Raw genomic sequence first — 6,576 nt, forward strand, 5'->3', positions numbered from 1 at the left:
ATAAAAGCTTGTAAATAAACACATTGGAGTTGATGCTAGAATCAAAAGTAGGACATACCAGTTCAGAAAAATAAACGAAAAGCAGAAGCTTTGGTAAGCCAAATTGCGAGCAAGCGATGCAAAAGATCTCAGAAGAGAGTAAAGAGTGCAAGAGAGTTTGTGATTCGAAAATCAGTGAATGAGGATTGTTGAAAGTATAGAAGGGAAGGCCCTTTTTATAGTGCAACAAGTAAGTAAGAAAAGGTAAGGAAAATAACCTTGAAAATCAATTTCCCTTCAATTAAGGGATTCTGATTTCCAACGGGTAAAGATAATTAAGGAAAGGGTCAATCAGAATATTTTCCCAAGCAGTACAATAAAGGGTAAATATATAAAAACTATTTAAGGTAAAAGTCTAGTGGTACTTGATTTGTGAAAAACAAGGAAAGGGAATCAGTAAAATAGCCAGTAAAAGAACCAAGTTGAAAGCCTTGTTCGATTGAACCGAGTCAGAAAAGTGGTAAAGGAAAGTTTAATTTAGGGGAAAATCAGTAACAATCAAGTAAGCACCATTAAAGGGATTCAAAATCAATTAACAGTTGGCAAAACCTTTGAAAGAGAAGCTCTCATATATAAAACACATAGACATGTCAAGCAAGAAGGATTTCATGCTAATTATGAAAGACTAGCAAGAAACTTTCAAAATCACAAACGCAAAAAAAGTTCAAACATAAACTCGGAGTGAGTCTGAGAGTCCAAGGTTTCAAAGTAGAACCCCTGTCCAAACACAAAATCAAACTTGCCAAAGAAATCCCCAAATCTTAGGTTTTTAAACTCGAATTCGACACAGAGATGAGAAGGCAAGCTATTGAAACAGACTCAGAGACCTCTTTCAGAGTCTCATGAGAAAACATACAAGCACAATAGCAGGTTCAAGGCAAATAGAACATAGAAACTAATTTGAAGTACAGGGAACAAGTTTCAAGAAAAGCTTGGAATTTAAACGAGTTCAGGAGATAAAGGGGTAGTGTAAACTTAAGGAAATAGTTGATGAAACACATCTAAAAAGAACAAAGTCTGGTAAAGGCAAACAAAGGACTAAAACTCAGTAGGAAAACACAGTAAAGGAACACATAAGATAGGCATGTGAGAGCATGATATTGAAACCAGTAGGAGACAGAACGGAGCACAACAGAAAACTTCATAATACAGCAAATATAAGAACACACGAAAAAGCATGCGAGTCAGAAAAGAGCAAATAATAACATAGCAGGGATCGATTCACACCAAGAAAAGAAGAAGAAAAAGAGTCAGAAACATTTTCAAGAACCTTTTCCAGAAACCCTAATAGAAAAGAAGAAACTTTTTGAAAGAAAATCGGAGAAAACGTTTAAGAAACTTAAGAGATATTGCAAACATATAACAGATCTAAAAATAATCGGAGAGAACCTCGATAGTTAGGGTTTCAGATGAACCCTAGAATGAGAAAGGCTTCGAAAATGTCCGATCTAAGTCGGATGGCCTATCCAAAACTCACCCGAGCCCTCGGGGCTCCAAACCAAACATGCTCACAAGTCTAAAAACATCATACGAACTTGTTCGTGCGATCAAATCGCCAAAATAACATCTTAAACAATGAATTTAACACCAAAACTCATGAATTTGACAAGATAGTTCAAATTTCTATTTTCTCAACCAAGGGTCCGATTTATACCAAATCAACTCCGATTCTTGCCAAATTCCACATATATGACGTAAATATTATATTAAGCATGTACCGGGCTCCGAAACCAAAATGGGGCCCGATAACATCAAGATTTTACACCATTTCATTTCCAAAAGTCTTTATATTTTTCAGCAAACAATTTTCTGTAAAAATTCTTTTCTCGGGCTAGGAACCTCGGAATTCGATTTCGGGCATACGCCCAAGTCCCATATTTTACTACGGACCCTACGGGACCGTCAAATCACGGGTTCGGGTCTGTTTACCAAAAATATTGACCGAAGTCAACTTTAATCAATTTTAAATGCCAAATTTAATATTTTTCTTAAAATTCACATAAAAGCTTTCCGGAATTGTGCCCGGTCTGCGCACGCAAATAGAGAAGAGATACAAGGAGGTTTTCAAGGCCTCAAAACACGGAAATGGACTCTAAAACAAAAGATGACCTTTTGGGTCATCACAATAGCTCTTCTTCTGCGGTCGCACAATAATTGTGCGGTTCGCGCCTTTGATGGTCTTGAAATGCAGACTCTCTAAACTTTGCTACTGACCCAGCTTCTGCGGTCGCATAATTCATGTGCAGACCGCACTTTGCAACTTTTTCTGCTGGCCTTTCCTTCATACTCTGCGGCCGCAGATGATATTCTGCGGTCCACACTTCTGAGCTTCTGTGCCTTTTGTGTCCTTGAGTTTAGATTACTCCTTTTTGAGTTGGATTTCATCTCGGGAGTTCACTTTCCAATATTCCTGCAACAAAGCACATTTCATTAGTTTTTGGGAACACAATTGAACGCTTTTAGACTAAAACAAAAGCTAAAAGGCGCTAATAAGTAGCCAAAATCCCCACTTTATCAACTCCCCCAAACTTAAGGATTTTCTTGTCCTCAAGCAAACAGAATAGTTCCCACCTTCAAAAGTTAAAGGACATTATAGCCAGCCATGGGTGAATCATTCACACCTCAGTTAGGACCAACAATTACCCACACCACTCATGCATTATTGACAAGACAACAAGTTAAACATTTATGCACATATAGGTGTAATGCGACATTTGAGCATCAAGGGTTGTCTTAGCTCATCAAGGACTTTCGCTCTATCTTGTAGGTCATGGTGGATCCCAAACTCCTCCTCCTCTACTCTCCATTTGCCAAGCTCACTTAAGAATTTAGCACTCGATTCAATTTTACGAAAGGTTCACTCATCTCTCTCATGAGAATGTCACAAGTACGACTTTTGGTACCATAAGCTTGCCCCTTATATAAATCACCACTAATGTAGCTCACTCGGCTTGAAATCAAGTAGGACTTATTTCGGGATGTAATGAAGGCTTTTGGAAGGCTTTTGGATTAGGGATTGATACAATATGGACAAGTGGTTACACCTTCCTTAAGCACTCCATATTTCAATTCTCGGCTCACACTTTATCGATTCCTTAGAAGGCTTTTGGATTAGGGATTGATACAATATGGACAAGTGGTTACACCTTCCTTAAGCACTCCATCTTTCAATTCTCGGCTCACACTTTATCGATTCCTTGAGGCTCTTTCTTTTCCTTGGGGGACTAGAGAGACTTAACATCAGTCTTTATTGATCATTTCATGCATTATTTTCCATGTTTGGGATATTGCCTTTCTTTTGAATCCCTTCAATTCTTTTCATTTATTTCATTTTTTTTTTGCATTCTTCTTTTGTTCTCTTCTTTTCTTTGCCTTTCCTTCTCGTCATTTTCTTTATTTCTTTTGTGCCTTAATACCTTTCTTCGGCTTCCTCGTCTCTCCCCCAAACTTATGTTTTTAGCCAATTATTTCACATGAGTGTTAAGGAAAGCTCGGGTGCCAAAGAAAGGGTCACTATAGAACGGGTAAAGGCTTGTATCATGGTTTTTTAAATAAGAAAGGCTAAAGGCTCGAAGGGGTTGACTAGGGATGACATCATTGGAAGGCAATAGGAAACTCAAAGGGGCCAAGGAACGCCTACAAAAACTTCTCAAGCCAAGCAAAACTTACGATTTCGCCTTAAAACAACATTTGGGTCAAGTTATAGACCTTCCGCACAAGTACTCCGGCTAGCAACAAAGCATCTCACCCCTCACGCAACTAGATTTTTAAAGAGGATAGAGTCGAGGGCCCACAACGACCGCATTCAAGATTGTAGATCACTATGGTTCAATTAGACCACTCGATGGCATCAAAGTCAACACAAGAGTCACAAAGTCACTAACTAGAGCAATTTTCTTATAAGAAACCCGCGTGGCCTAAGAAACTCCGCATGCCCTTCACCTAATTTGGAGGTGGAAGTTTAGAAATCACCTCGATCTTTGCCTTGCCGACTTCAATGACATTCTTTGAGATCTTGTGGCCAAGAATAATGCCTTCCTCGACCATGAAATGGCATTTCTCCCAATTGAGCACCAAATTTGTTTCTTCACATCTTGCCAACACTTTATCTAAGTTTTCGAGACAATCATCAAAAGGAAAGGTTTAATTTGAGAGAATTTGGGGATCCAAGGGCGGCTGAAGGGTGGAAATGAATTAGGGTTGGGGGTAGTCGGTGAATTAAAAAGGAAAGGTTTAATTTGAGTCGTTGATCTTTTAGATCAACCGCTGTGATTAAAGGGGGGATCCGGTCGGGTATTATGAATTGGGTCAGGGTTGGGTCGATGTTAGGATTTGGGCGGGTAAAATTGAGTTTAAATTGGGGGTTTAATATGGCTATAATTGAAACGCAATGGGCTATGTATTTAAATAGCCAATTTCTCCCCTTTTAATTTGATTAAAATAATTAAATCAATTTTTAAAAATAAATTAATAGCACTGAATTAATCAATAATATATAAGTGTTAATTTAAAAATACTGGGAGTAATTTTATCATTGTAAGATGTTATTAATCGCAATATAGGCTATAGTTGCAATTTTATGCAATTTTAGCTTAAAATATCAAATAGATTTAAAAAAAAATATGCAAAAAATTACCTTAATTATATTGTGATGTAAATAGGAGGATGGAAATAAATTATTCACCAAAATGATAGTTTTGGGGAATAATTATTGGGTTTTGTACTGTTAAAACAAAATAATAAAATGATTTTTAAAAGCTTTAAAAATTAGAAAAATGTCAAAAATTCTTGGGCATACTTATATATGCATGTACATGCTATTTTGAGAATATTTTGAGTATAAAAATAGATAAGGAAAAATTGGTATCAACACCCTGACTACCCGGTGCGGCGCCTTACTCCTTTTGCTTTCCGTGGAGTGAGGTGGTACTCTCTACTAACTGTGGCATCACGCACCGGTGTAACGTCTCAGGAAGTGGCGTCACCATAGTAGTGCTAGCGAAATCCATACTAGCCAGATTTTTCACCCAGCCACTTCTTCATTCCTTTCTGCTTCTTCTCTACGTCACTTTCCTCTTCTCCATCACTTTCCTCTTCTTCATCTTCTCCCTTGAAGATGCTGCTTTGGAGACCGAGATGAGACTCCCGAGGGGATGGCGCTCGAAGATACTGCCGCTGAGGATGCTCCCCGGAGAATAGGCTAAGCTCTAGGCTTTAATTATATATATGCACCTTTTTGCTTCTTTGTTTCTGTGTAAGGACCCCTCGTGGGCTTTTTGTAATCATATGTAAAGACCCTTCGCGGGCTTTTGTAACCATGTGCTTATGAATATAAAGATGTTTCTTCAATTTGTCTCTGATTTATGCTATATCTCTTTTTACCTACATTTGTGGAAGATCCGAATGCATGACTCCACCGTTGGGCGCGAGTATCGAGCCCGAGTGCGAGCATTTCTTCTGGCCCTTGATTGATTAACTTGATTCCCCGTAAAAACCCTTTGTTGTACCTTGGATCGATCCCAGATGCGTTTGATAAACTCTGGTCGTTGGGATCCCCGACTTCGAGTTGAATGAGAGAAGTATTTCGTACTTTCGGTACGAGACTTAGCCTTTTAGACCTCTGATAGTCTTCGACGAGGGGGGGGCTTGCTCGGATGCCTAAGAATAAAGATAGCCTTTAGGCTTTCAGGGGCAGTCCCCGAGTGGGGGTTTTGCTTAAGCTCGGGCTACCTGGGGACTTGCTTTGGACTCAGTGTGGATAGCCTTAAGGCGTTGCAGATAGATCCCGGATGAGGGCTTACACGAGTTTAGATGGTATTTCGAAGCCAAGCCCATATGAATAGAGTTTTAGCGCTTATTTTCTTCTTGAGAGGAGCCCTCGAGATCGGGTACCATCTCGAGTCTCGTAATGATATTAATGGCCTTGGAGCATATCTTCTTTCTGGTGGAGGTCCTCGAGATCGGGTACCATCTTGGACGTATAGTGATGGCATTGGCTTCTGGAGCCTAACTTCTTTTTTATGGAGGTCCTCGAGATCGGTACCATCTCAGGACTTGTAGTGATATTAATGGCTTCTTGGAACCTATCTTCTTTTGATGGAGGTCCTCGAGACCGAGTATCGTCTCGGACTTACAATGATGGCAATGGTTTCTTGAAGCTGTCTTCTTTTTGTGGAGGTCCTCGAGATCGGGTACCATCTCGAGGCTTGGTCGGTGCAGGGGTCTCCGACCCCAAAATCATATGGCATCATCAAGTGTATGACACGGCTACAAAGTGACCGAGGCGATCCCGCCGGCACATCTACCCAAAGTGATTTCGGCCAGTATTTGAGGCAGGCGGATCGTTGCCGCTTTTTCCATATATAGGGTCGTCTTCGCCCTTTTGGAGATTCTGCCATTCTGAGTAGTACCTCTTTTTCCTGCGTTAGGCCCTTTATTATTTTTAGTTTAACTCTCTTGGCCCAAATTCCTGCTCCAGTTCTCTAATTTAACCAAAGTCATGACTGCTACATTAGGATCCATTCGGCAAGGTGGATG

The sequence above is a fragment of the Nicotiana attenuata genome, chromosome 7 (genome assembly GCF_001879085.1).
Source record: "Nicotiana attenuata strain UT chromosome 7, NIATTr2, whole genome shotgun sequence".
In the NCBI taxonomy this organism is placed as follows: domain Eukaryota; kingdom Viridiplantae; phylum Streptophyta; class Magnoliopsida; order Solanales; family Solanaceae; genus Nicotiana; species Nicotiana attenuata.